At 33.8% G+C, this 7136-nt stretch overlaps 1 long non-coding RNA gene across 1 annotated transcript; it reads left to right on the top strand.

Moving 5' to 3' along the window:
• Positions 1 to 734: 734 nt before the first annotated feature.
• On the top strand, positions 735 to 2519 carry LOC133036467 (uncharacterized). Its single transcript, XR_009687104.1, has 3 exons — positions 735 to 1044; positions 1753 to 1816; positions 2292 to 2519. It is a non-coding gene; the product is annotated as an uncharacterized LOC133036467 (long non-coding RNA).
• The last annotated feature ends 4617 nt before the right edge of the window (positions 2520 to 7136 follow it).

The raw sequence follows: 7136 nt of genomic DNA, 5'->3' as shown, positions 1-7136 counted from the left end.
CTATTTCAGAAGAAACAGACATGCTGGACAACCATCCAATATGGATGACACCAATTGCACCATACCTCTAAATAAAAACCTTGCCAGAAAGTAAGTATAAGGGGGATAACTGCTGGGTGTCCAATCCTGGACAACGTAACGCATAGATGTTGTATCCCAATACCACCTCTATGATGTGTTACCAAGAAAGAAGCTAAAGAGCTATTGAAAGGAGTGCATAAAAGCTCTATGACAATCATACCGGAGGCAAAGCAAACTGAGTGTCGGGAGGATCGAATTGTCCTAGACTGTAGCATCAACCTGGCCTCCAAAAGGCTAGCACACTACTACCTGAGTAGGCTAGCCAGCCATGGAATCAACAACCTGGCCAGACACTACCTGTAATACCCGGGATTAAGAAAAGGATTAGCAAAACCCTAACTAGATAATTATGAGTTAATTGAGGAATTATATTATTATATAGTTCAACATATGTGAAATTATATGAATTTAACATCTTAAGACCCCGTTGGTGAGCCAAGGGTATTTTGGTAATTATGACCCGAGAAGGGTAAATTGATGAAATTAATTTAATTATGTGCTTAATAGAACTATATTATTATATAGTATGCCTGTGTTGTCTTTTCAGGTGTGTTCTGACAGGTTGGCGCGGTATAGTCACAACCGGGTATTTCGGGCCGAACTGGGTTCGGGCCCGAAATGAAAATTAGATTGAATGAATTGGCATTTTATTTGATATGTGATAATCTGAAATTTAATTGGCAATGTTTGGGTGTGAAATGGCATTTATGCCCTTGTATGTATGAATGTGTGAGAATTGGCCTTAGGGGCATTTTGGTATTTTGACCTTTAATGATATACTTTGATAAAAATGGAATGTTTAAGGAAAATGAAATAGAAAATTCTGGGTTTCTTTCCCTCTCTTACCCGACCCTCTCTCCCACTCTTACTCTCTTGATTTTCAACTTGATTTGGTGAGAAATAAGCTTGATTGAAGCCTTGAATATTTGGGGATTGTGGAGCTTGGCCTTAAATTGGTTTGAGGTAGCTTTCTTTTTACTGAATTTAGTTAAAATCCTTGCTGAATGTTATTGTTAAAAGAGCATGATTAAGTTGTGAAGTTCTTGACTTTGCATGTGGGGGAAATTGGTGTTTATTTTGATAGATTTGAGTATGATTTGCATAATTATGTAATGGATTATATTGTTGTGTATTGGATGAGTTTTTCAAGGTTGGAATTCATGTTTTATTTTGTGTTCTTGCTGCTGAAAGTTGTGGTTAGGTATGCTTGAGAATTTGATTGTGAGATTCAAGAGCTTGAATAGATGTTGTATGGAATTTTAGGTCAAGTTTGGAGCTTGAAAGTTGTATATTGTTAAATCTGATTTTGGTTGTGGATTAATGCATGAATTTTGTGTTTTTATCCTCTGGATTGATTAAGGTTCGAATATATGGTAAAGTGGGCATGTTTAGACCTTAAAATCTGGTTTTCTGGGTTTTTCGAACCCAAAGGGCTGCGGCCGTATCTATGGTCGCTGCGGCCATAAAACCCGCAGAGCCATCTTTTTCCTGATTTTGTTTTGGCCATAACTTTTGACTCGGGACTCCGTTTGGGACGTTCTTTATACCGTTGGAAAGCTCTTTTTGAGCTCTATGTGATTATCTGTATTGTAAATGCCATGATTGATTTTTATTGAGTTAAAAGTCAGGGGTTAACCCTAAGTATGAATTATCCCGGATTTGTGTGACTAGGATTACCGGCACCTGATCAGGAGCACCCGGGGATTTGGAATCTCCTTCTATAGCTGGACAACAGGTAAGACAGTGGTTTGCACATAGAGTATGCGCAGTGGCGCTTATGTTGAATATGATATATGTGAGTTATGGTAACCGGGATTAGGGTTATTACCCTAATAGGAACGGTTTGTTAGCCTAGGGTTATTACCCTAGTGAAATATGTGTATAAATGCCATGCCATGTTAATTGAAATGAAATTTAAGGATTATGCGCTCAAGGCATAATCAGGTTGGACTCGGTACACATAACCGAGATGAACCACTTCTAAGGCCTTAATGTATTTAGACGTGTGAGAGCAACACGTGGTTCTACGTCACGTAGATTTAATTAGATGTGTGGGTGCAACACATAGGTCTACGCCATGTAGACATAAATGGGCATGTTGATATAGTGATTAGGTCTGTGCTATACAGACATATGTAAATGAGCATATTATATTTATTGTGATTTATATTGTCTTGCTGGGCTTGGCTCACGGGTGCTCTACTGTGCAGGAAAGGGTAAGGCATTAGCTGATCTGCCATGAGTTTCAGGAGCAGACGAAGAATGTACATGTTCACGCCACTTCAGACCAAGCGGGTTATGGGTCTAACAGTGTTGACTTTTGTATTCTGTTTTGCCGCTTAGGTCGGCTAGTAAGAAAGAACTTGTAATAAGTTGTAAATATTTTTGGGATCCCAACTATTTTGAAAAGTTTAAATATATTACAAGTTTTATTTTCAGTCTGTTTAATATAAAAGTTTAAATTCTGCGCTATTTTAATTAGTAATCCTGATTAGGGGATTAGGGTTCATAATCAGTTTTGGGGTAGCGTGCCTAATTATTTAGGGCGTTACACTACCTCCATAGGCTGGCCGAACATAGCCTCATCCAACTAGCCAAACAATTAAGTTTTTTTCAAAAATAATAATAATAATAATTACAAGGGTGCGTTCTATAACCACTAAAATGGTTTTTTTTTTTTTTTTTTTAATTTTTCTAACTAGAAAAATATGTTTCAAAAAATGTTTTCATTTTTTACTCTTTAAATAAGAATCAAAATTTTGAAATAAAAATAAGTTACTTTCAAATTATTGATGCTAAGAAGTGGTCAATACCGTCTCGCTAGATTAGCGAGATAAATAATGAGTTTAAGTATATAATTTAGAGAGGCACACAAAATTTATAGTAGTTCACTCACCACGTTGTGATGGTAATGGATCTACGTCTACTTCAAGTTTTTATTTCTTATGAGATGGTAATTACAGAAAAAGGCTAAGTTTTTAAGCTCTGGTTTCTAGAGAGAGACACCAGAATGTGATGCTCTGACCTTGTGCGTAGTTTTTTGAATGTGCAAAATGAACTAAGGAAGCTCTCCTTTTATAGGTGAAGGAGCCAAAAAAAAGGAAAAATATTCAAAATATTAAAATCCTAAATTGGCTAATTTTGACCGTAGATGATGATCCAATAGCCAAAATTAACTTTTGAAGTTAATAGTCATTCTTTTAGAGCTTGGCGGGAGTCGGGACCCACTGTAGGTAACCTGGAGCTTATTTTTGTAACTCCGTTTGATATTGAAGTGTGATACATGACTTTATAGAACATTAAAATAACTTTGAAAGATAAGTTGAATTGTGTCAATCAAATCAATAATGAGTGAGTTATGGCTGTATTATTGAAGACAGTTCACAACCCAACGCCCAGGTTGACATCCAGTGCGCATGTTGACATTCCAGCGCCCAAGTTGACATATGACATCAACCTAGATGTTGGGTAAGTGAAAACGCATCTAAGTAATGTACTTTATGATGCTTAAGTGATATTTTGACATTGTTTAGTTTGTTTTCGTGTTTTGATGAAGCTAGTCACCAATTCCCGGAGATGTTATTGCTCTACAAAAATAAGAAACTCTAAACTCTTCATTTCCGAGTGAGTTTCTCATGTTGGAAATGAGAAATGTAAAGTTGTGAATTTTACTTCTCTAACTTCATGGATCTTAGTCATTGTGAAAAATTAGACAGACGATCGAAACAGAATTAGAACTGAATAAGCCAAACACACCGGACCTTTTGTCAACTTGGGTGCTAGGTACTTCATTTCTGAGCTCCTAGGGTTGTCATTTTGATACTATCAATTTTCTTATACTATAGAACGAAGTCTCCTACCATATTTTGGACCATTTTGAATTTAATGGTCGAATCAAATTTGGCATTTGAATGATCAAAACCAGTGCACCATATTAATTGTCAACTTGGGCGCTAGGCCCTGTTTGTAGGGTCTCGAGATTGTGGCTCTCTTCTCGAGTTTTCTGAATCTTCATTATTTTTGATGACAAAAAAATTGCCCATAATACTTTTTGAAGAACTTGATTGGAAACAGCCTAGGTTGACAATATGTCAACTTGGGCGCTTGGCCTAGTGCTAGGTGTCAACCTGGGCGCTGGGTCCCCTTTATGGCCCTTTGAAAGTTCTGTTTGGTCCCCAGAAATAGTTGAATATTAATCTTTTCAGAAAATGGAGAAGATGCTCAGAAAAATTCTCATAAAACACCCTTGAAATCGCCCAAGTTGAAAAAATGTCAACCTGAGTGCTGGGCCTTGTTTCTGACACCCAAGAAGTGTTGTTTCTTCCCTCAAAAGTACCTATTTCCCCGTTTTGATGAAGAAAAAGAAGATGCAAAAGTCAGATCATTGATCTAATACTTGGAAGGCACCCATATTGATAAATTATCAACCTGGGCAATGGGTGACCAGGAACCGGGTGCTTTGGTTCCTCAAAAATGAACTTGTTCTAAATTTAATTATAATGCCTCAAATATGTTTGTGGTATGTCTAGTTCATGTTCCAATGCAAAGTTAGACCCATTTTTACTAAGACGGGCCCAAAAATAAAAACCCTAATTACGGATGTCAACCTAGGCGCTGGGTGAAATCCTAGGTGCCTAGGTTGACTTTTGGGGTGCAGGCTCATGTAATTTCAGCTCCCAGGGCATGGATTTGGATGCTTTATATCTTCATGATATAGAATAGTGAGTTAGAAACAACTTAGTAGGATCCAAACACCCATTCTGGAGTTCCCGAAGTCAACCTGGGCGCAAGTCTAGGGACTCTTCCTAGGTTGACATGTTATGATTCAGGACTACTCAACTCCAAGTTGTGTTCTTTCTTACCACGTGTTAAACATTAATGTCCACATCAACATGGCTACTTTTGGTGAAACACAAATAGTGCATCCTGTAACACTTTTATTTTTTAATAACACAAAAAAGAATGTAGAATTTTTGTTTTTTGTTTTTGAAAATTAAAAATCTATTTTATAAGTGTTGAAAATTTGTTTTGTAATTCTTTTTTAATAAATTTAATTTTTATCCCTAAACTATGATATTTAGAATTTGCCCTTGATTTATTATTTTGTAAAATAATCCTCTTGAACTATAGAAATATTTGCAAATGTTCATTTTTGCAAAAAAAAGAAAAAAAAAATTGTGATATAAGAGTGATCGAAAGCTAATTTATTATAATTCGTGAGTCCATGTAAAAATAATTGTATAGACAATACTTTAATGATAAAATCTAGGATTGCGTGTCTGAAATTTTAGAGTAATGTTTGAATATTTAAGATTATATACTTGGTTTCAACTACATTTAGTTAGTTAAATATGCTTCATAGTGAATTATACGAGTGGCTCGTGGCCGCTTCAATAAATTATGTCTTAAAATAAATGAAATACAATTGAGGGGAAAAATTTGCAATTATTTTCATAGGTTGAAGGAAAATTTTTACAAAAAAAAAATAATAATTTTGGAAGAAAACCTTATAAGTGTCATAATTTGGTAGGTAAATATTCTATTAATCCATGTTCGAGTAGGGGCTTGGTGCTGGGTTGTATCTAAGTCAGGGTCGGGTTCAAATCACGAGGTTAAGATCAAATTGATTATAATTAAAAAATGCCTATTTAAATAAAAGTTTGAAGTAATTTATTTTTGTTTTCAAAATTTTATTTTTTAGTTTGAAAGATAAAACAGTTTTACGAAACATATTTTTAAAATATTTTGAATTATCTAATTAAAAAAAAACTTTTTGAATAAGTGTTATATAACACACACAAAATTTGTTTAAATAATTTTTTTTTTCAATTATAATATATTTTGTATTCCTTTTCATTAATATTTTAGATTTTGACCCGACCCCAAATCTCAAATCTCGACCCACTTTCTCTTACTTTATTTTCTTAGTCCTTAATTAATTAAAAAAATACTTTAATTTTTGTGATTTAAAAAAAGTAAAGAACAAAAATGTTACACATTGCACCATCATTCGTAAGAGTATTTCTAACAGAGTATAAAAAATGTGGTGTATTATTATATTTTACTACACTTAAAAAATTACTACTCCAATAGTTTTCTTAAAAGTGTATTAAGTTTAGCACATGCTAAAAGTTGTGCCAAATTGGACACAAGATATTATATTATACAAAATTTAAACTACAATAAAACTACTTTTTATTTACTATAATGACACTAATTACCATATAACCATTATATAAATGATTAAAGAATGAAAATAATATATATATATTTTTTTTTTGTATATTCTCGATAAAATATTAAATGACCTACAATATAATCATTTTTTTTTTCTTATTTTACATTTTGTGCATTATAACACAATTATAAGTATTGGGCCAAATATAACACAAAGTTTGGATCTTCCATTGGAGATGGTGTAAGACAATCAATTCACAAGGAGTTTAGCAATAGAAACATTTTCTCTTGGAATAATGTTAGGCATCTTAAAGTGTTCAGCACTATAAAAAGTGTCATATTATTATTGGTACAATTTAATATTGGATTGTATAAATTTTAGAGCATTGCTATTAGGCACCAGTGGTGCCTAACACCTTCTCGACATGTCACGTTTCGATTGGCTAGCAATACTCCTTAAAAATTATTATATTAAATTATGTGGGATCCGATACTTAATTGGACCAATAGCAATATTGACACATAAAAGGGTGCTAGGCACCACTGGTGCCCTTTAGCATTTCTCTAAATTTTAATTTAATAAATCATGTAAAAACTACTAACCAATCACATATAGCACATCAATGTGATACTGATATTAGACATCTTAAAATTACTAATAGCAATGTTCTTTTTTTTTTTTTTTTTTTTATTTAAGCGTTTATATATTACAACCATGTTTTACCTGGGACCCGAACCCAGGACCTCCAAGACACACACACCCACCTATGGCCACTTGAGCTAGCCTCAAGTGGTTAATGTTCTTTTTCTTCTTCAACCTAAGTAATAATTTCATTTCATTCCCTTTCAATATAATAATAATAATTTCATTTTCATCA

This window comes from Cannabis sativa, chromosome 4 (assembly GCF_029168945.1).
Source record: "Cannabis sativa cultivar Pink pepper isolate KNU-18-1 chromosome 4, ASM2916894v1, whole genome shotgun sequence".
Classification (NCBI taxonomy): Eukaryota; Viridiplantae; Streptophyta; class Magnoliopsida; order Rosales; family Cannabaceae; genus Cannabis; species Cannabis sativa.
The sequence above is the reverse complement of the archived record's forward strand: the minus strand, read 5'-3'. Positions and strand labels throughout refer to the sequence as shown.